Source organism: Diadema antillarum, unplaced genomic scaffold (assembly GCF_040938485.1).
Source record: "Diadema antillarum isolate AM-2024a unplaced genomic scaffold, OU_Dant_1.0 scf00000000, whole genome shotgun sequence".
Classification (NCBI taxonomy): domain Eukaryota; kingdom Metazoa; phylum Echinodermata; class Echinoidea; order Diadematoida; family Diadematidae; genus Diadema; species Diadema antillarum.
The window spans coordinates 1,295,987-1,320,053 of NW_027270889.1; the positions used below are offsets into that span (position 1 = coordinate 1,295,987).

Sequence of the window (24,067 nt, forward strand, 5' to 3'; positions counted from 1 at the left end):
ACACGTTTGAAAAAACCCCAAAAGCAACTTGCCTTGCATATCTACGCCTCTGAATAGCTTAGGAAGAAAGTAGATTCTTATCATATTTTGATTGTTGTGATATGTTTCTTTATTGCATTCTTAAAAGATTCACCAAGGGTCAGCTACTCTGGTTACTCTCATGGTCATGGTCATGGTTAATTCCATCTGCGTACACATAGGTGAACAACAGAAATATTCATATTCCATAAATAATGTTGCTTTCGTGTTACACAGTTTCTGTTGTGTGCATATTCTTTTAACACTTGCCTGTTAAACAATGTATAGCTCATACAACTGTACTTTGCTATTGCATATACAGTGTATTCCTTTTTATCCACCCACATACCTGTAGTTAGCACAATCACCATTGTGTGCTTAATGCATGCTCTTATGAATGATATTGAACCGGCTACTCTTATCATCTGAAAATTATCTTACTATTCCTATTTGATACACCAGATATTTGTTGTCACATGAAAAAAGCATAGTTTACTTTGTAAGCACACATTCAACCTCTTATGTGCATACGTGTGTAAGCTTTTTTGCTCTTACTCTTGATGAATGCATGCTCTGACTCATTAAAATGATTGTGCAATAAAGTTTTATTCGAGACCTAATTTCAGGCTTTCTAACATTTTTTTTTTGGTAAGATAATGAGAAACCTTTTATGAAATATGAAAGAACATGTAAATCCATGAAAAATTCAAGTTTCAGTCATTCCAAACCTGATTTTCTTCAATTAAACTTTGAATTCCTCTTCAAATGGTATGCTACATACTACTTCATAAGTTACTAGGTATCCTGCGAAAAGTTAAAAGCACGATCCTCATCTCCACCAATACTGTGCCATCCCTTTACACTGTCACATACAATGGTTGGGGATTAACAGCCAATGCACTTTTTGTATGTATTGCTGTATCTCTACGTCAAAGTGGCACATGTACAGGTATATTTTACTCCGCTGTTATATCACTACCTGCCTTGCATGCAATGAACAAAATGAACTAATCAAGTATTTGATCTCAAGACTTAAAATATTGGTTACAGCTCGTTATTGTGTAGGTTCGTTATTTCGAAGGCTCTTTAGTCAAAAGATTTGGTATTTCGAAGGTTCATTGTTCCGAATTTCATTTCGGATTAATGAATCTTTGGAATAACAAACCTTAGGAATAACGCCACAAATGTTCGGATAATGAACCCTTTTTCATTTTCGGATTAACGAACCTTTCGGTGCAGGAAATTTCTGTGTTTCGGATTAACGACCCTTCAGAATAGCGAACCTTGGGAATAATTTTAACAAACAAGCACCCAAAATATCAACACTAAATACATAATTTATGCACTGTGTCTGTTCTCAAATCATGAAACTAATCCAATTTTTATTGAAATAAGGCTGCAAGTACACAATTACACTGTATGGTAGCTGCAACTTTTGCATACATGTGCCGGTATTAATAATTTTACCACATTCTGAAGTGCATGTCAGCTTCAAACTGATTCATAGTTTGTGTGTTACAGTTCCGTTGACATAACACCTTCAGTCTTGCTCCAAGGGAAATATCTATCCATAATTTTCACCACTGTATGAATAAGCGTAGAACTCTGAAATCTGAACTAAACTGACACAATACAGCTGCATCAACTACAACAGAGCTTTAAATTGATTTCTGCAATTATTCTCAACTCTCATCAACTCATTCATTATTTATGGCTGCATCACAGGAAGTCTCATTTTTTCCATTTCCATGTCTACAAAACATGCAATGTTCATGCCCTAATTTCTGTGCCATGTGACTTAACTTTCTTTCATGTCAGTTGCAAACTTGGTCAATTTGCTTCAACCCAACTTTGACATTTATGTTTACATGTGCAATTTCCAGCAATTATGGGTTTATACATGAGTCTTTATACCCTGTATGTAACATGAAATTGTACTTTAAATTGCAATTGCATGGCCAAATAAATAAATGAATAAATAAATAAGTAAATGAATGAAACAAATAAATATAACAAAAATAGTAACAATAACAATAATAATACCTGTGCAATTACAGTCTAAGCACATTCACTGACAGACATTTTTAGAATGGCATGTTTTGCTCACACAACATTCCATTGTTGCATACCTCATAATTCGCATCTGTGCAATTCTACATGTAACATTTACATACCAATATCAAACAAAAGACCCTTGATTTATCACTTCCATTTGCATATTTGGGGGATTTCCTTCTGTGACATGAACTTTCAACTGACACACATCCATCATACTCATCTGTTGAGAATGAGAAGGGCATTAAGTTGTCTTGAACATTATAGATTCAGTGGCACCTTAAAGCCCTTATCATTCTCAACTGACAATATGTGGCAGATTCCTGTAAAAAAAGGCTGAAAAAAAAAAATCAGCTTTCCCAGACAACAACACTCGATGTTTTCCAATGAGGTATACAATTTTGCCCAATTAACATTAACCTCTGTTGTATCTTTCAATATAAAGTGAAAAACACAGCAAATAGTAACAAGAAAATTATGACACCCTTCCAGTTTTGCTCAGCCAAGAAGCCTCAATTTCATGATGTATCCCTATTTCCATAAAGATTGCTTCAAAACTGTAAGAATTCTCTACGCAACATTTGCAACAGACAGTCCAACTGGTCACACACTGATTTCTACTGTATAATACCCTGTTAATACACTTCATGTGATCTTCTCATTACCAAAATAACTGTACGTGAAAATACTAGCTTAAATACGGATGTAGAGCTAGGCAAATTTGACTTTGACAAAAATGGTGACCATTATGAAAATGGCTATATATCTTTATTAGCAAGTTTTTGATATTAGAGATTAAATACATTGTTGGGTGCAAATGTTTTCCTGTGGTATTTTCAGTCAAACATCAGTAATTTTACTGTGTGCATAACATCTCAGATTTGACCTGTGACAAAAATAGCTACCTTTCAAGATGCTTGCCAGCACCCTTTTTTTTTTTGTGGGTTTGAAACTCAGGCCAATTCCCCCTGCACAAAAAAAAAAAAAAAAAAAAAATCAAAACAAAACAAAACAAAACAAAACAAACAACAAAACACAACAACAACAACAACAACAACAAATAAGGAGCTGCACACTGCAAAGTCACATTCTGGCATTGTCAACTTTAACACTCTGCATCTATTCTTTTCTTTCAGCGACACTCCAACAAACTACAAATTGCTCCATTGAGCTGCATCTACTCCTCAATAGTATGTAAGTCTGCATAGCATAGAAGGCGCTGAATACGGTTGTGATTTGTTCATAGGTAGTCCAGGTACCCACGCAATCTTTCTGCCTTGTTACAAAAACAAGACGCTAAGCCACAGCCACTAAAAACATGAAACATTGGCATGGCAACACATCAGCCAAGTTTTGGTGATCCCATAAAGAAGCTATGAACCTGAAGTTCTTCCCAGCTCCAAAGGCAATCCACTGTTCATGGATATTCCGGTGATGGCTGCTGCTAGGACAAGCTCAAAGGGTGCAACACTTGTATGAACAGTGCATATTGGCACGTTGCTAATCTGCGAATGTACGGCATCCTATAGGTGCACAAGTATATGATGTACCAGTGTCTGCCTCCTCACACGTGCACGGTGCTATCATCTGACATGTCCGGACAATCGCAGCAAAGAATGTCACTACCTTGTGTGGTGATGAGATCTTTGTTGGTGCTAATGTCTCTTCCATTAGAGACCAAGAAGTACAGCAGAGTCGTCTGGTTTTAATTATGTTATGCAAAAAATGTTGCCATTTTAGTAACCACAGTTGATAGCTCAAATTGTCTCCTGCTCAGTTTGCTCTCATGCTGCAAGAATCTGTCTGCAACCTATCTGCTTCTTCTTCTTCTTCTTCTCGAGTCACCACACAAGTCCTGCCCAGTGCAGAGTGCAGGATCCGGCTTTGGTGTTGAAAGTCTCCAGATCATTGACAGTGCATGGCTCTGGTAGGAGGGGGCAGACCAAAAGATGTTGCATTGTCTGATCCTGCCCACAGTTGCAAGCAGTTTCTCCATCCCTATTGTAGTCCCATTTCTGCATGAGGACTTTGCATCGTCCTGTTCTTGTCCGTAGGCGATTCAGGCATGACCAGGTGGGCCATGCCTCACTTGAACCCGGAGGGAGTGATTCACTTGGTCCATAGGAGAGCTTATTCGTCACAGACTGGAGGTGGTTGGACCATAGGGTAATCCTTCGACCGTGGGCGGTGCCATCAAGGGATTCGGTTGAATGGAGAAAACTGCGTCTGGATTTGAGTCTCTTTTTAGCAAGTTCGCGATTGTAGAGTGGGTGGCGAGGGTTAACTTCTTGCTTGGTTTTCTCCATCTGTGCTGAGACCTCTCGCCTGATGTGTGGTGGGGCAATACCACACAGTTAATAAAGGTCATCTACTCTTGTTGGTCGCAGACATCCAGAGATAGCTCTGCAAACTGCATTCAGGACTGGGTTGATCCTATCTGCTGCAATGTGTGTTTAGATCTGACACAATGTGATATGAGTCAGGATATCCTCAAAACGCATCGTCAACCAAAAATCACTATGGAATAATCCCTGGAATATAACTTCTAGGGCTGCTCCATTGGACCCCCTTTGCCATAGTGTAGAGTGCTTGATTACATGTAAGGACTGGAATCTGACCGGGGTTCAGGACATCAACTACAGTCTTCATGATGTCCATTACTTGGCGCATCATGGCTTTAAAAATTGACTTGTCACAATATTGACTCAATTATTTGCCACTTTAACTAAAACATGGACAATGAAATTCCTGATTTATACACACACACACACACACACACACACACACTCACACATACAAATAGTTCCAATCCTTAAATTGATTTGACAATGTCAAAGAATTTCAAATAAACAATGGCAATCATTATGACAATGGCAGCCTTTTTTGACACTAACCAATGCTCAGCTGAATATAAAAACAGTAGAAACTGCTGATCTGTGATTTATAATACAAAAGAGAAACATTTCTTCCCTTCAACTTTAAACCTTTATAAACAATATCAAAAAACATCAATTAACAATGGCAGCTTTCTTGAAGAAAGCAAGCAGCTACAAAAATGGCACCACTTTTGTCACAGGTCATATCTGATATGTAGGCAATAAATATCTATTAAAACATATAACTAAAACATCAATACTGCTGGAATTGATTACACTTACAATGAAACAAAATATTGAATAAGCAATGAGAGCTACTTTCAACATGGCCATCATTTTCTTTCAAGTCACATTGACAATATGTTATATGGACACTAAATTTCCTAATGCACAATTTATAACACAAAAGATTTTTCCATCATTTGATTCAATTCAAATGACAATATTCAACAATTCTAAATATGACAAAGCAACCTCTTCAAATATATTTTTCCCCAGAAAAATGCAGCATCTAGAATTACCACTGAAACATATTCTACACACAAATTCCATTCTTGTTTCATGAAAACCCTCAAATGGTTTAAAATTTTACTTTATCTGCACTTGGTGAATGTAAGGTATTATGGGTCAATTTTTGTTTTTCGCATGATGCATCAGAAATAACTGAGTGTCTTGCAGAAATTTGTGTCATGCCATTGCAATTAATCCTCTGGAAAAATTCGAGGTAGCTACATGTAGTGCTTACTTGCTACTCCCACACAGAGAAGCAGTGTAAGTTTTGAAACTCTCTTTAAAAAACATGTTTTTGTTTTTTGTTTTGTTTTTTACTATCCAACATAAATCAAATGGACTTCTTTTTTTTAGTTTCATATCTCAGAAGTATTTAAAAGTATGAAGTGATTACACGCATTATATTTAGTAAAATGTGCTAGACTTTATGGCATAAATTTATGAAGATGGTAAAATTGAAATCATGGACTATTTGAATAGAGCCTTAAATATTGCATGGCCTATTTCATTACAAAATCAGTCACTTTGTAATGTTTCAAAATGTTGAATGAAATGAACATTTTTTAAAGAAATGGTCATTACGTTGACAAATGACTAATTTCCTAACAAAATAGGCCACACCACGCCTAGTGCTCCATACAAATTGTCCATGGTCTCAACTATGTTTTCAATTGTACCATGGACATGAATGCAGGTCTTTAGGGCAAGTTGAGCCATAGCTCAATTTGCCACATAGACCCTGTTTACGATGCGAGGCTTGGCCGCAGTTCAACGATAGCCCAGCCAACCTCCATTTCAGTGTAAACGTGCAAAAGGCCAAATGCAAGGCCAAAGTTGGCCTTGCATTTGGCCTCGCTCTGGAGGTGGCTAAGCCGCGGCTGAGCCTGGCCTTTTTCTCTGTGTAAACGCAAATGGGGCCAAATGCGCTGCCAATTTTATTCTGGTTTCCAAACCCCGTACTTGTACTATTTCACTATTCAGGATATTAACCCCCTCAACATCGAAAACTAGCATAGTTTAATGTGATCTTGTCCTGCAAAGGATCTTTCCCTTCAGAAAAGGCCTTTGCCCGAACGGTGATTTCGTTGCCATGAAATTCAGTTGGCAAAGGGTCTGAAAACCAGACAACACCGAATTGTGTTTGTTTACAAGTAGAGCGCCACTATGACAAAATATTAAAAGGTTTGAAATAAAAGCGCGGCCGAGCCCAGTAGTGTAAAGGAACAAAATTGCGGGGCTTGGCCTCGCAATTGAGGTTATGCTCAACCACGGCTTGGCCGCAGCATGGTGCAGCCCCACACTGTAAACAGGGTCATAGAGTCTTCCTCAACTAACCCCACACCTAGAGCATTACTGAAGGTTTACATATATGTGCATACACAAAATATATGCATCAATTACAGACCAAGTCTCTCATTATGGTGAGACTCATGCATTTAGGGTCTGTCTCACGATTTCACACATAGTACCCATTTTTCTCAGACATCAAGTGAAATTGCAACTTGAACCAAAAATGAGGAGTGTAGCTAAAAGGATTGAAGTGATGCTTGCAATTGAAGGTGTATTTCCCTTCATCATGCCAAATTAGCAAACAATAGTCACTTAATTATGCACCAGATCCTTTATTAACAGCTACAAATTTAAAAAAGGCTCCTTACTGTGGGAGGGGGAATACCCTTCTCGTTTGCGCGAGCGCAAAGACACTAAGTCATGAAAATCTTGTTGTTAATTTTTTTTAAACTTTGCATCTTTGCAATTATTCAAAGGATAAAACAGAAAAAAAGACCCACACTTGCTTCTCACAATCATCATCTAATATCTAAGTCATAGCTTTGATCCATAATGGAAAAATGTAAAAATACTGCACATTTGCATTTCACATACTTCTACTTTTATGGTCTACATTTTGGTTTTGCCCTTAATCAAAGACGTTTCTGTGTCAATCACGAAAACAATATGGTGGTGTAAATGATTATGCTATGGGTCATTAACACGTTACCACTTGAGTGTCTCCAGGGACGGTGGCTTAACATGCCACTATGGCTAACTTACCGTACCTTCCAATACTACACATGATCTGATTACCACCACATAAACATAAAATTAATAATTATTGAGGTATTTTATGTTGCGTAAATCATTCCACAATACTTCAATTACATTTATACCCTTTGCTTTTGCATTTATCATGCATACTGTTCACTGTGCTTAGAATTATTGTAGATGGAAGAGAGTGGAAGTCCTGAGAAACTATTACGTTGCTCATCTGTTATCATCTGATATGAAGTGCTTGCATGTCAACCAAGTTTGATCCAAGATTGACAGCTGTCCACACAGTTGAAATAGATGCGATCCACACCTGGTCCAATTGACTGGTTTTGAGCCTTTAACCAGTAGAGTTCTACTCCCTGTGCTACACCAACGCTGCAAAGCAAAGCTGGTGTGTTCTCTCTGTTGGTCAAGACCCTGCTTTAAAATACATAAACAACATACTGTTACAAATGAAGTACACTGCTTATCTTTTAACATCGATAAAATGAAAGAACTGAAATATGTGTTGTTAGAATGGGAGAACATAAATATCATTATCACAAATGTTACGAAGAAAGTTACATTATGTTTTACATATTTTAGACAGATACAACCAATTTCTTGTAGTCATAACTTGCGAACACAACTGTACTGAAACATTCACAACTTCACATAACATCACATCACCTTTTATGTTAACCTTTCTTTTCATGAATACATACACCTATTTCTCTTACAGGAGTACAGCATATACATCATAGTTCTCTGGATGTATATCATGTTTAGCTACGATGTAAATTGGACAGAACAAAACTACACTTGTACAGTCACATTTATAAGAATAAGGAATATGTGAATAACATTTCATAAATGTAATATGGAATTAACAAACTGTTTCAGATCACAGACTTTAGATGATAGAACATATATTACAAACATTTCAGGGGAAAAAAAAATAATTCTGAAGAAACACCTGTGTATGCATAATTCTACAGGTTATGCTAATACAGCTTAAAAACACACCTGGAGAGATTATTGTGAGAATTTAATTTGAACACTGAGTATGATTGAGCCTGATTTTGTCAAAAAGTTGTGTGAAAAGTTAAATGCATACAAATCTGACAAAAAGTAGGGGGAAAAAAAAGCAAAAAAGAAATAAAACTCACCGGTGGAAACACTTGGGTACAAGGCTGGACATGATTGCGGCACAAGCACAGACCAGTTCATCATTCACCAGGCAAATGTAAAGACATAAAGATGTTAGCCATAAACACCTAGATGAAATACACCTAATTGATGCTTTTTTCATTTTGGCCAGTGCTTTATTCTCACTACCATGGGTGCTAAAGAGAAACAATGACATCAATCAATGAAAGCAAATGTTTGAGAAACAGGGGTTTGAAAACTCAAAACATTTTTCATAAATTTGCATGAAATCAATCAAAACTTGTGCTATGTAGCTCATAATGTTTACGTAATAAATACAATTCTTGCACCACATACATGATCACTCATGGATTTCACTCTATCTTCTCTGGTGAAATATTCATTTCTATCAATTACAACATATGCCTATTGATCAGGTTTTGCACATATAAATGCAACTCCTACTTTTTCCATTTATTTCAAAGCACTTTCATCAGCATTTACAATTTGATTTTCCTCAGCTCTAAACGCTCATCAAATAGTAACACAAACTTATCATTATCAGCATTTAATTCTCTGAAAAAAAATATTTTTCAAAATGATTATTATGCCAAAATCTACCTTTCTGCACTGTCATTTTCTGGGCTATGTTTTATTTCTGTTGTGCCTGTTCTATTTTTATTCTTTGTCTATTCTATTTCAATTCCATTTTCTGTCTTTTGTTTTATTTCTGTTCCATACTGAACTTGTATCTTCCTTTTATAGTTACATTTCCAACAATGATATTTAGAGAAGAGCAACTACCAGCTCAGCTACTGCTTTGTGAAAAGGGTTGATAATTCTCACCTAGATTCAGCATTACCACTTCATAAATTTTTAATATCACCACTATTGCTGACATACATGTAACATTATAATTACAGTCCTTTAAATCATTTTTGCAATTACACAATTTATGTGTTTTTCCTTCTTCTTGACATGCAAGCCCACATTTCTTTCAACAAGCAATCAAAGATCATTGTTTCTGTTGCATGCTCTTGTCGTTGTCTATTTATTTTTTCTTTATAATGTCAATGTGTTATGTAGTACTTTTATTGTTGCCCAAGTTTTGTTTCCTGTGCACAATCAAGGTCGCTTCAGTGGATCTCTCCACCCTTTGCACACTTTGCTCATGGCACACTGTTTTCCTCACTTCAATCACTTCAGTATTCATTACAATTTAATATTATCATAAGGTTTCACTACTGTTGAACATTCTGTTCATTTCATTCATCATATTTCATCTATTCTCCATAACATCATAAAAATATGTATGATGAAAGATGAAAATATATTTCATTTGATTTCAGCATTGTGAAAAAAACCTTGAATAAACATCTAATGTTATTAGTAAAAACAAGTTCAGTGAAACAGTATTCAAATAGCTTCATGGTAACTGTAGTAAAGGCGAATAACTTCAATGGTGAGATCATTAATACCTATACTACATACATGACCGATAAATGTGCCACCTTCTGTTGTAGCATCAACTTCATGTTGTTGATATTCATAAGAACACATCAAATTATGCCAAGCAAATCACTTGAACCTTGTCTGAGAATTTCATTAAATTCACCAATAACTATGCTTTTTGTGCTTATTTGGTGCAATTCAACAACTAATTTCCATAATTTCTCACATTATTTTTGGGTCATATTTAGGAAGTCTATAATCACTGAATTGTCACTTTCTGTCTCATAATGTCGCTGTTTTCTGTAGTACTAGTAGTCATACTTTTGTTGAAGTCTTGTTTCATATTCACAAGCATAATCTTCCCAGTGGAACCCTCCATACTTCACATGTTTTACTCATTGCAATTTTTTTTTTTAACTTCAAACACCTCAGTATTGATCATAAGTATCACTTCTACTCATTTGTTTTTGAATTGCTGTATGCTCTGTCCTATTCACACTTTTTTATTTTCCTCATTCTGTATTACAAAAGGAAATATGATGACAAAAGAAAATAAATATCAATTGATTTGAATATATGTGCCACATTACTTTGCGTAAACTCAAGACATCACTCATCAGAACTGTATTCTGATAGCCTCATGGTAACTGTAGTAAAGTGGAATAACTTCAACATGAAGTGAGTCTATACCTGTGCTATATACATGATCAATCAATGTATTACCTTCTGTTGTAGCATCAAGTACATGTTGTTGATATCCGTAAGAATACATCAATTTATGCACACATGAATCACTTGAACCTTGTCTGAGATTTTCATTGAAGTCACCAATAACTATGCGTTTCGTACTTCTCTGCTGCAATTCTACGAGTAGTCTCTTCAGTTTCTCACAAAATTGTTTCTTATCATATCTGGGAGGTCTATATATCACAGAAATGAGACATGAAGGACAAGTTACTGCAAATGTAATATATTCTAGATTATTGACATGTAAATCCAGCCTACTAATAGATTTGATTTTACTGTACACTGCAACTCCACCATGTGCTTGATTTTTCAGTGCCGAAAATAAGGGACTTTCATCTGAATAAGATTTTGACCGAGGTTGATTGTACATTTTAAAATGATCTAAATTCACATCAAAAATGTCATCATTAAGCCAAGTTTCAGTTAAACAAATAATATCAGAATTTCTACATAGGAGGTTTGATTGGATATCTTTGAAATGTGCTTTAAGACCTTGAATGTTATGTAGCATTATATTCAGAGTCGCAACAGAAACATCATTATCAAAGCTCTTTTCATCAACAAATGTTGGCATGTTTTCTAAACTTTCTTTAACAGTTGGATTGCAATATATAACTTTGGGATCAAAATCTTCAATAGTTAGTCCACGTATTGATGTGACACGGCTCAGAGCAACATATGCTTGTCCGGGCAAAAATATATTTTTCAGAGAAACAACAGCTTTTTCCATTGTCATGCCCTGTACTTTATGTATTGTGCATGCATATGCTAATTTCAAGGGAAATTGTTTCCTCGTATATTTTTTCCCAATTGATTCCTGTTGCATTTCTATTGACTGTGTTCCTACTTTTTCATTGTCAAATTTCACAAGCACACTTGAGGGTCTGGCATTTTCATTTACTCTTACTAAGTCAGTTACAGTGCCAATGCAGCCATTTGATAAACCTTTGGTCACATTCACATTTTTGATCAGCATCACTCTAGAATTTTCAGCAACCCAAAGATATGCTGGCAAAGAAGCTTTAGTACATCTCCGTGGCTTGTCACATGCTTTGTTTTTACCCTTATCGCCAAGTTCAAAATCTTCTGCATCAAGACAGATGATATTTGTGCATTTCTTGTGAAGCATTATTTTATTCCAGTCATTTACTTGTTTGTTTGAAGAATATATATGCAGTGCATCCTCACATTGCTCTCCAGTTTGGCATGATTGAAGAACTGCAAAATCATCACTTGATAATTCATCTTTCTTTTCTTTTACCCTTAATTTGTTCAAAAGAACAGCAAAGTCTGCATCATCCTTTTGTCTCATTATTTCATCCAAGTTAATCATAGAGAAGTTGTCTGTCCATAAAGAACTTTGCAATGTATCTTTATACAAAGGAGTACCTTTTACTGGGGGTAACTGATAAAAATCTCCAACTGCAATAACTGAAACCTTTCCAAATGGAGCATCATCACGCGTCTGCTTTATTTGCCTTAAACGTCCATGTACATACCACAGTAGCTTCTGATCAACCATGGATATTTCATCAATTATTAGTATCTGTAATTGGCCCAGCTGAGTACGTAAATGACTTATCTTTTCTTCTCCAAGGGGTTGATAAGGTAATGAAGCAGAAATGGGTATGGACAGTGCATTATGAATAGTACTACCATCAATATTGTAGGCTGCAATTCCAGTTGGAGCTACTTTCATAATTGAAAGATCATCTGGATTATGCATCATTTTACCTAGAATTCTTGTCCCTTCATTACATATGCATTTCACCAGATGACTTTTTCCTGTTCCAGCACCACCTGTCACAAATATCTGAAACGGTGTGGCTTCTTTTCCATTAACTCTGTCAAGACACCATTGTCGTATTTTGTAGAACACTTTTTGCTGCTTGCTGTTTAAAGTTCTTAATAAGACATTACTGTCTTCTCTCGAAATGCTACATGATCGAAATTCTATGCCATATGACTCTTTCTCCTGAGATTTAGATTCAAGATCTGGGATTCTAAACTCATTGTCAGCATCTTCAACTTCTACATGGATTTTAGCTGTTTCATGTCTTTCAACTTCTGTTTCTGGACAGAGTAATCCCCATGCATCTTCTTGTGCACCAAATTTCTCAAGATATTCTTGTGCCTGATCAATTGTATCAGCGTTTTTTTCATACTGCCTGAGATTTTCATTGGCAATACTTTTGACACTTTCCAAATTCTTATTAAACATTCGAACAGATCCATTTTGATAAAATTCCTCATATGTCAAAAATTGGTCAGGTTTTAACTGTTTATCAGTACGATATGGCAAAAATAGTTGCAATATACTCTGATAATATTTTTCTGGGGTTACAGTCGGTGAAAAACGAGGGTATCTCACTACAGCATCATTGGTTCTTGTTCTTTTTTGTATATAGCCCAGCTGATCTCTCAATTTAAACACACTCTGTTTCTGTTTCTTACCCTTTATATCAGATTCACTGAGTAGTCTATACTTTGAACAAAATGTGGCTAAACACATATTTTCAAATTCAAAACCATCAGGTCGGGCTTTATATTTATCAATTCTGCTTGGCATCCATGGGCTCCTATCATCATCGTCTCGTCTGCTTTGAATAACACTCAGTGGTAGACTCATTCTCACAGGGTTTGGTCCAACAGGTATAAACTCTACTTTTCTTGAGCACTCTTTCAATCTCAGGCCACAAACACGATACACACTTTCTTGTGCTGAAACTTCACGGTTTTGCATATACACATGTCCTATTTCTTTCATACTCTTTCGAGCATCTTCATTGCCCTCTCTCATTTCACTTTCAGCATTTTTCAAGAGCAAACTCATTTCTCTTTCTGCTTTTGACATGTATGACACAACATAAACAATGCAGGCATACTCATTTGTTATATACTGCAAATCCATATTGGCATTCCAAGCTCTGAGTAAGAATGAATTATATTGATTAACCCATATATCTTTTGGATCTCTTTTCATGACTACATCTTCTTTTGTAGCTACAGCATTATAGGCATCTTCAAATTCCTTTTGAGACATCCCAAGAGCTTCAAAGAGCTGCCTAGCATTATCATATTTGCCTTCCACACATGATGAATTCTTTACTGCAGACAGAACATCTTGAGCCTCATCTGTAACTTCTGGATTATCATCAGGCTTCACAACAAATGTTTTCTCAGAAGGTGGTCTTGGAAAATTAAATCTACAGGAGGTTCCCTTTTTCTTGCATGATTTTGAATGTTTCTTTGAGTGAAGCTGAACATTCTTCACTATTTCATACAGTTCTTCATCTTCATCCTCACATGGAATGTTGCATGAAATATACTTATCAATAAAATCTATGACAGTTTCATCTTTCTCAACACCCAAATTAGGTGCATTTTCAACCCAGAATAAACAGTGTGTATGTGGAGATCCTCTCTGTTGAAATTCAATCCTGTAAAAATAGTCAATTATCTTGCCAATAGGTTCTGCCTCAGAAAGAATCACTCTGTTCAAAAATGCATGAAAGCGTTTATCAAACATACGAGCTACTGTCACTGGATTTGATTTTAATAAATTACACTTATCTGTCCAATCCAGATCACTTGCTTTTCTCCCATCACCTTGTTGATTTAGCAATGTGTTAATAACTTCAGGCCATCTCATTTCAGCTGATGAAAATGACGCAAACCATGTAGGCTTTCCAAGTTGTCTAACCATTGCTAATACATCTTTCTGTGTAGATTGCCAGTATGGAGGTGTTCCTCGTATTTGTTTCAGAAATTTATATCCTTTATTCGAATCCAGTATCTCATGAAGTTTTCTTGCATCCTTTAGATCTGAACATCGCATCAATGTGGAATTATCTATTTTCTCTGAGCTTTTTCTGACAGCTATAGAAACACTAGAAAGTATTTGTTGCAGTTCATAAATACACTGAGCATAGAAAATATATTCTGTATTTTTTGCAAATCTGTTGTCTACATGCATCAAACGATTATGCAAATAACGACCAAGTGTTACTTTAATGTACCTGGTATCATGAAATGTTGGCTGGCCTGTTGGAAACAGAGCAGGAAAACATTTTGCCTCATTACTCTCATCCATCAATAGTGACACAGGACTATTCTTTTCACAAGGAGCACAGCATATAATATCATCAAAAAACTGATCAAGCACTTCTTGTCTCATATCGACCTTCTGCAAACATGTGCCCAACTGAATGCCTTGTAATCGTCCATCTTGATCATCCTCTATATCATCATCATCATCATTAGTTTCACTTAAATCAAATAGTTTACCACAAGCTGTTTTACTATTTTTGTCTGATAAATCAGAGTCCCATTCGCTATCAATAGCAATATCAGAATACCACTTATTATTCTTTTTCAAATATTCCAATGCAGCTAGGACATTGTTTTTCTTGACAAACTGATATTCATAATGTCCTTTATATGACAGTTTCCTCTTTAGCTTTACGCGAATTAATTGATCATCAGTCTCCGGTCGAGGTAATATCTTTACAGTTTCATTTGTGCGTGAAGGTACACAAACTGTTGGGCCATGCACTCCATATTGTCCTCCTTTAGGCAAATTCAAAACTTTCATAAATGGAATGTTTAGTGCAATCAAATGTGTTTCCAACTGATTCAGATTTCCAAGTTCCGCAGGAATAGCACGTAATTCTAAATTATTTCTGCTAGCTTCAGCAGGCATATTACCAGCTAATAATTTCCTGTGGCAAGTGTAACAAACCCATAAAAAATTTCTTGATGACTTTACTATTTGACAGTCAATATCACAGTCATCGCTGCATGTATGTAAATACTCCTCCTTTAAGCACCTCAAATCGTTATATTTTGCTTTTGTACACTTCAATACTTGATTCTTGAATAATAATTTCAAACATACGCAACATACATATTCAGGGCCGTGTGAAACAATTTCCCTAAATTTTTTCAAAACATGGTCACAATTTCTCATATTCATTTTTTCTTGTTTTTTTCGTTTCATGTTTCTCATTGCAACCTGCTGTCTGTACAAAAAATTTGTCTTGTACTTAATGTTTGAAACTTTCCTCATAATTTTCTTACGCCTCTCTCTGAATAAAGCATTGTTTTGATATCTAGCTTTCCTCATTTTCTTAAGCCTTTCTCTATGTAGAACATTGCACCCATAGTTTACTTTCCTCATTGTCTTCAGCCTTTTTCTGAATGAAGCACTGTTTTGATATTTGGCTTTCATCTTTGTTCTCATCCTTTTCTTAATTTTTTCTCGAAATGAAGCATCATTTTGGTATCTAGCTTTCATCTTTGTCCTCATCATTTTCTTGATTTTTTCTCTTAATAAAGCATTGCGTTGATATCTAGCTCTCATCTTTCTGCTCATTGCTCTCTTGACATTTTCTCTGTAAGTAGGATCGAACAAGTACCTGTTTCTTTGTCTCTCCTTAATTTCTCTTCTCTTTTCGAACCGGTAAGGTTCATCTGTTTGATATTTTACTTTCTTTGCAGCTGCATTTTTTAGTTTGCGGAATAGAAAAGGCTGAACATCTGATAAACATTCTATTTCTAACTGTCTTTGCTCATTTTTTTTCTTTTCTCTCTGTGCTCTCATTCGATCTCTATTTTTTCGTCTGGTAATATTTGCATTACTTTTTTTTCTTTGTTTTTTCCTTTTTGTAGTTTGCCTTGTAGTTTCAACTTCTTCAGATTCTTCAGTATCCCTACTCATTTTAACAGCACGTTCAATGTCATCCTCTAAAACTTCATTGTTCAATACATTTATTTGACAATCACCGACTTGTTTCGTAACTTTTCTCTCAGTTGTGAGTCTTCTCTTTCTTGTCACAGGCGTTTCCATAGCGGTAATGTTTTGTGGTCTTGACAAGTTTTGGCATGAACTTAATGTTTGGATCCTTGGACATACAGACTCTACAACATCGTAATGATTGCCATTTGTGTGTTGCAAGTAAACACCTCTTTGTGATGTAACAATTCCAAACTGAAGTTTGCTTGCACCAAATAATTTCCATTTTGAACAGTTTTCTTCATATGTATAAATATCAGTATCTAGTAGATTTGATAAGGCCATTATTTCCAATTCTGTAGCCCATGTGCCATTGTTGAATACTCTTTCCTTTGCAATGTATTTTACAACATCTGTGTATCCTGATTTTAAAAGGCTTACATAATCTTGCTTGTTTTGTAAAATATGCATAACTGTTGCTTTTCGAACATCACGGTGTGAATCTTCCTTGCCACATGTGACATATGACATAGCTCTGTAAAAGCAATTTCCATCACCACTAATTTTATAGATAGTTAATGGTTGTGACAGGACAGTAATATTACCATTTTCCACCATATCTTTTGGCACATCATTACTGCTACATTTGTCATTAACCTTTATGCCTAATTTGCAACAAAACTTCTCTCTGTCAAATTTATTCACAGGTGTGTACATGAGATTAATCTTTTTAATTTCTCCCACTTGCTTCACCTCGGATGCATCAACATCGACTACTGTCTGTTGACATGTGTTTTGTAATGGAATTTGTGTCTCTTGCAAGTTTGACACCATTATTTGTTTGGACATCATTTTCTTCACTCTAACACTGCCTTTCTTTAATGTCAAGTTTTCGGTAGCCTTAGATGATTCATGATGACTTTCTTTTTTACTTTCCACATTTGCATCTGAATTCACATGAAACACACTTAATTTTTCATCCAAAGTACTAGACTGAACAGCAGTTACACTTTCAACTACATCAAAATGATTGCTTCCAGTGAACACAATATATATGCCTCTTTCAGTTGTTACCTTGTTATAGTACCCCGGTTTCCTTGCAGACAAAATTTGCCAATTTTTTGTACGATCATCATACACATATATATCACAATCTAGCATATGTGCCATTGAACTAATATCAGTGTGACCAGCCCATGTTCCTAAATCCATCAATTTCTCTTGAAGTACAAAGTCCCTGACATTCTGATATTTCACTGTGTTAATTAAATTTTTAAATAAATCACCCGTTTCCAGTAAATGTGCCACATTGGATTTCCTGAGCATGAAATGGTTTCCTTCACTGCCAGTAACTACATGAGAAATACTTCTGTAAAAGCAGTTGCCATCACCCATAACTCTCTTGATATTTACAGGTTTCCTCATACACAAATTTTCATTTGTATCTTCCACTGGTTCACTGGCTGCGCCACAGTAATTGACATTTAATCTATTGCACAAACACTGCTTGTCTACATATGTAATTGGTGCAAATTTGAAGTTTCTATCTCTTCTTTGTGTTGTCTTTTCAAGTGAAACAAATTCAACTTCATTCTCACTTCCATAGTCATCACTGCTTACATTAACTCTGGTTTCCTTTATTGTTACATTTTGAGTCTCATCACTATAACTCAGATTTCTTTCAATATGATGACAATGTTGCGAATAGTCGCTGTTTTGATCATTTATATTCCCACACGCAGTATTTAGGGTCTTTGATCTCTTAGAGCCACTAGTTGTCAATACATTTTTCTTAGAATTGAATTCTACTGCCAGACCGGTTAATTCAAACTGAGTAGTACGTAAATCACATGCCATAGATTTTGCCAAATTCAAACAGTGTACCTGTATACCTTGCCATGATGAAATGCTAAGCAAGACACTGCATCCATCTTGTACCAAGTATCCATCATGACTTCTGGAATGAGAATCAAACACATAATAACCACTGTGATGCCTAATGATTGCAAATGTACTCTCAGCAAAATTCATAAGACATGCATCATATCGGCACAGTTCTTGTTCTAATGCTTGACTCAATGGCAAAGCACCAAAATTTGACAAATTGTTTTGATCTCCTTCCAACACTCCATATTTCGATTCACCATAGGTTATTTGAAATTTTTCATCCAGAATATGAAGTTCCTTCGGTAATTCATCTATCATTACAAGCTCTTCATTCAGTTGTGAATCCTTCTTTATGTAATAATACAACTCATTCCCAAGTGTCAGAATCTGATCAAGATCACGAGGTCTCATTTCGATTCCATTCTTTGTTTGAATGTAGAGAACTGCCACAATAGAATTACATGCACATTGTTTGCCAGCAGTATAACCAAATCGTTGATCACCTTGATTAAAATTTCCTTGTGCGATTGTTTTAGTCAGAGGATATGATTGCCTTCTATCATATTCTGAATCTGAAAGAGAAACAGGCTTACAGACACGTTCTTCAGTCTCTAAATCATTTGCAGCTGGTTCACCATCTAATATAAGTACAGACGATTCTTGAACATCATATGAATTATGGTGGTCAACACTATTTGCAGAACCAGCATTCATTACTATGCAATCAGATGGATTAATAGTTTTTTCACGTTCAGGCAGGAATATTGATTCATTACAAACTTGAACACACATGTTTTGCATACCTGAAACAGGTTTGTGACACGGAGAGTGAACATTTACATTTGTAGTAGAATTCACAGAGAACAATTCATTCACTGATATTTGACTGTCACCTTCAACATCTTTTGTTTCGCTGTAACATGGGTTTAGTTCATGCATATCGTGGATTCTGTCACACTTCACTTTGGACATATCATTCGAGCCTGTGTTGTCTCTATTTGTGGAATTACTGTCCTCACGGTCAGATATTTCATTCTTACACAACTTTTCATTCTTTGCTGCATGTTCTCCTTCAAAAATGTCATGTTTCACCTTTTCATTGTTACGCACCTGTGAGTCAGCATTTTTAACCACTGGCACACTTTGTTTGTTGCGGATCTTCGTGAAACGACCTTTCTTTCTTGGTTGCCGTGCATTTCCACCTCCATAGAGCCTGTTTACATTCCAAACTTCTTTTTCAATGTCTGTGGAAAGGACAGAGACACATGTAGCCTGATCACCACTCAGTACGAAACATCCATTAGTCATATTCGGAGTGCTTTTAGCCACATCAGCCCAACTTCTCTGTGTTTTTGCATAGATTTGCTCAGAGTATTTTGCCATAACATGAGGTGACTGAACACACTTTGAATATACATTCAATACAGATTCAGTATACACCTGCAGACTATCATTTCGTTCTGTGTCCAAGTTTCGATTCATATTTCGCTTCACGAGTTCACCATGTTCTTCTTGCCTTGTTTCTACTTTTGATTTTTTGCCTTTGCTGGTCTTGGCTCTTCTCTGTTTTTCAAGATAGTAGCCTTTCATTGCTTTGCCAATGTAGGTCACGCCAGGTTGGAGAATCACACCATTTACTGATCTCACTGTGCTCTTGTTATTGGTCTTGGTCTTAGGATTGTTAGTCATTGTTTGGGATGTTGTCAGTTTGGCCTTCTCAATCACTTTTGTCTTCCTTGATTTCACAGTTGTCCAACCATCATCAACTGCAGTTTCTAATGGTTCAAATTGCCTCCTAGTGAGATTTGAGATGAATGTCGGATCTGATTCATCTCTGTCACAATTTGCTCTTTCCTCCACACACACATTTGTCATTTCTAGAACACCACGTTTGTTCTTTCTTCTCACATACCTCTTTTTCAGTCTCATCTTCGTTGGTTTCTTTCTCTGGTTGCTCTTGCGTGATGTAAGTGAAACATCAACATGAAAATCTTCATCACCAAGGTCTTCGAGAAGTTCGTATCTATTGAAATGACAAGGAATGCCAATTTTGTCAAAGATGCGATGGGCAATATTATTGCTTCCACATGCTGAACATATCCAAATCAACCTTGCATCACACATTCTAGCCTCATGAGAAATAGTTCCTGTACACATCACATGAAACTGCTTGCCACAATCCTCACATGGTACTCTGCTTTCATTTTCATTGATCACACTGCAACATGCATCACATTCACTGACCTCTACATTTCTCATCAAGTCACAACTATGGAGGATATCTAGGATATCACCAATAACAATCTTGAATTCACTTGCTTCCATTGTCAAACTACAGGGCTTTTGAATCTTTGAAAGTATAATGGTACCTATTACTAAATAAATGTATATCAATCAACTGTCAATCAACACAGTTATATTCCTTGAATCACTATACTTTTATGAATCACACCTACTCCACTAGTACTGCGATTGGTAACAAAATTGTCGGATTGAATAGCTTTGAAAGTTGCACTAATACATGTGTACAGTACATGTACTATATTTCACTGCAATACAAATTCCAGCAGTAAGCTGCAACACCGATCCATATAATGTTTCTACCAACAGGTGGGGATATTTCTACAATGTTTGCTTGTTTCTAGCAACAGGTGGCACTCTTTGTCTGTTACGTGCTTCAATTCCTACTTTATAGAAAAGCTATGCCAATTTCCTTTTACGATATCTGCCAACAGAAATTTCAGCTTCAATTCTCTAACATTTGATTTGACTAAATTATGCCTTTATCTCGAGATTATGCTCTTTGTAAAAAAGGTTACAATTTTACCAATTATGCTTTTGCCTTAACTGCACAATAATCGGTCTCCCTTATATGTTTTTCTCTTAGGGTAGGGTCTTTCGCAACAAAAATTTCAATTTCACCAATTATTCTTTGTCTTCACTGACAATTAAAGAAACAGTAATGTTTCTGTTTTGAGATGACTCCTTTTGCAATAAAGGTATGTCTTTTACTAATTGTGCTTTTGTTTTCACAGCCCAATATTTATAAATAGCCCTTTAAGGTGCAATATTAACGTCTCTCCCTTCATTTACTATGACTAAAATGCTTTTATCTGAAGATGGCGCTCTTCAATTATTCTTTTATCCTATTAACAATTAACGAAAATTCAAGACTCAAGATACCAAAAAATATTTTTACATAAAATTTTTAGTATACTTCTCGCCTCACCTCATAAATTGTTTCTCACACTTTTAACAATTCCTTCAAAATTTCAACTCCTAGCTATTAGCTCTTGCCAACTGTAGTTGATTTATTTGCAGCAACTTTCAATGCAGAATATATCAAATATCAAATAATCCTTGAAGGTGCAAATTTTGTCTACCCCAATTAGTTTACAACACTATAATGCTTTCGTCTTATGACGGCACTCTTTAATAATCTTTCAGTGTAATCTGGACTCTTAAACACCTTTTCTCAAATTAACTGTTTCTATTTTCAAGTTTCCAGCAAACTTCTCGCCTTCTCTAGGACAATTCTCTTTCCAGTTTTTAACTATCCTTTTAAAGAATGCACTCTTTCATTCAAACACTCTTTAAAACTCTGTTATTCTGCTTAATTTTTACTCCTTTTTCGTCAACTCTCACTCTTCCTCTCTTTGATTTCACTCTTTTTCTCTTTGACTCTAACCCTTTCTGCCTCTGATTCTGAAACTTTCTCTCCTTCTGATACTGTCTTATTCTCATGCACTCAGAAGTTCTCTGTTCTCAGCTTTCTTCAAGTTCAAGTTAAGGTATTTCAGGTAAAGTTCAAGTTAAGGTATTTCAGGTAAAGTTCAGGTATTTCAGGTATATTTCAGATATTTCAGGGATGAGTTCGTGAATTCCAGGATGAATTTCCAGATGTAATCTCAGTGAATATTCACTGAATATTCAAGGATGAAGGTGAAATGGTATGAGATGAAATGTAGGATGAAGATGATTCAACAAATAACAAACACAAACACAAACGTACTTTCAACAAAGACCAACATAAATCTCCTTCCAAAGCAACCAGTACCTGCAGAAAGAAAAGAAAGGAAAAATACAAACGTTACAACAATACCTGTATAGGCTATACAGTGAACTCTCTACAATTATCACTGATACGACGAAGTTCACTATAACAAGGTAATTTTTTTGTGGTCCTAGATTGTAATTTCAATTTGTATTGTATTATTTTTGTAACCCTGATATAACAAGGTTTCATTATAACAAGCACATTTTTCTGGTCCTGAGGACCTTGTGTTAAGGACAGACCACTAATAATGTGAGGTACACACATTCTGAAAATACATACCGGTACTTGAGAGGAATATGAGGCACAACACCCAAATTTTTTATACAAATCTTTGTAAAATTATTTTACTGTTCCTGCAATCTAAACAATTCTTATAACAAAGGAAAACCATCTTTTAAACTTATAATCTTGCTTAAAAACACATTTTTCACTGTGCACACATCTGCACAGGGAAACCCTATTGTTATAACACGGTCAGCATAACTCAGTGAAATTAGGTCAAAGTCAAGCTTGTGATGTGTAATTGTGGGACTACATATTGGAAAATAAATGACTTCTCTTCAGTTACATTTCATGATTAAACAGGAATGATACTTCTGTATGACAAAACAAGGTCCAGGCTAAGTAACGTTATATTTCTTCCCCTGCATGCCCCCTATAAAAAAAGGTGAAATGAAAGGGTTGTTGTTGTTGGTGGTACTTAAAGGCGCATCATTCAATATTGAATATTTACGGGACAGGAAAGGGGGACAGGGAATATTTACGGGACAGGAAAGGGGGACAGGAATCACCGCTATATAGCACTGTAAAATACGCCCTCTACTGGTCGTGGTGTTAGCTACGCATTAAAGTATGGCGCCCGCATCTCGCCCAGATTTGGCAGAAGCAAATCACCAGAGTAACGCTAAGCCCTCTTAGTCAACGTCAACTCTTAAAGTAGGTTCTTTGGAACTTAGCCTTCCTAGTAATTACATAGCAAATCATGATATGGCTCACACCTTGTCCATTCAGGAAACGCGGTCTAACGTTAAAAACTTCGCAACTTCCTTCCTGATACTCCTGACATTTAAACGTACGGTCTACGCACTACAACAGCTTCGTACACGTATAGGGCCTGAGCTGTGGTGATACGATGGGCATGTCCCCAGACACTACTGAACACATAAGAGTGATACTACTGATAGACCCTAACGTTTATTATAGTCACTAACACTAACAGCACCACGACTACACACATGAAATTTTGTTCTAAAAACCCAAACATCTGTGTTTAGGCATGCCTGCGTTTACAGACTAATACCCACCTGGTACTCGAACTCCAAACTAATCAAACCGTCAGTCTCACGCAAAGGTCTTCAGAAGTCGTATTTGTGAGCCTGTCGCTGCGCTGCCACGCCAATGCAGTAGGTTACGAATTGACAAACACGTACACCACCTCCGTATTGTATATGTGGGTAAGGTACTACGCATAAAGCATGGAGCTACTAACAGAGTAGAGCCATGGTATAAGCGTACGAGCACGCGTGCGCTTCTATACTCTTTGGTACGTACGTA

General features: G+C 36.1%; 1 long non-coding RNA gene across 4 annotated transcripts; it reads right to left on the bottom strand.

Annotated features, from left to right (window-relative positions):
* Positions 1–1,446: 1,446 nt before the first annotated feature.
* LOC139714463 (uncharacterized) lies at positions 1,447–24,067 on the bottom strand. Of its 4 annotated transcripts, none has more exons than XR_011709820.1 (7): positions 23,818–24,067; positions 22,469–22,513; positions 20,369–20,479; positions 19,567–19,700; positions 18,454–18,526; positions 8,657–8,680; positions 1,447–7,928 (listed from the first exon to the last, which is right to left on the bottom strand). It is a non-coding gene; the product is annotated as an uncharacterized lncRNA (long non-coding RNA). The 4 variants fall into 4 exon arrangements; XR_011709816.1 differs by having other exon boundaries at positions 1,447–7,925; positions 23,818–24,066; XR_011709800.1 differs by having other exon boundaries at positions 1,447–7,925; positions 18,462–18,526; positions 23,818–24,065.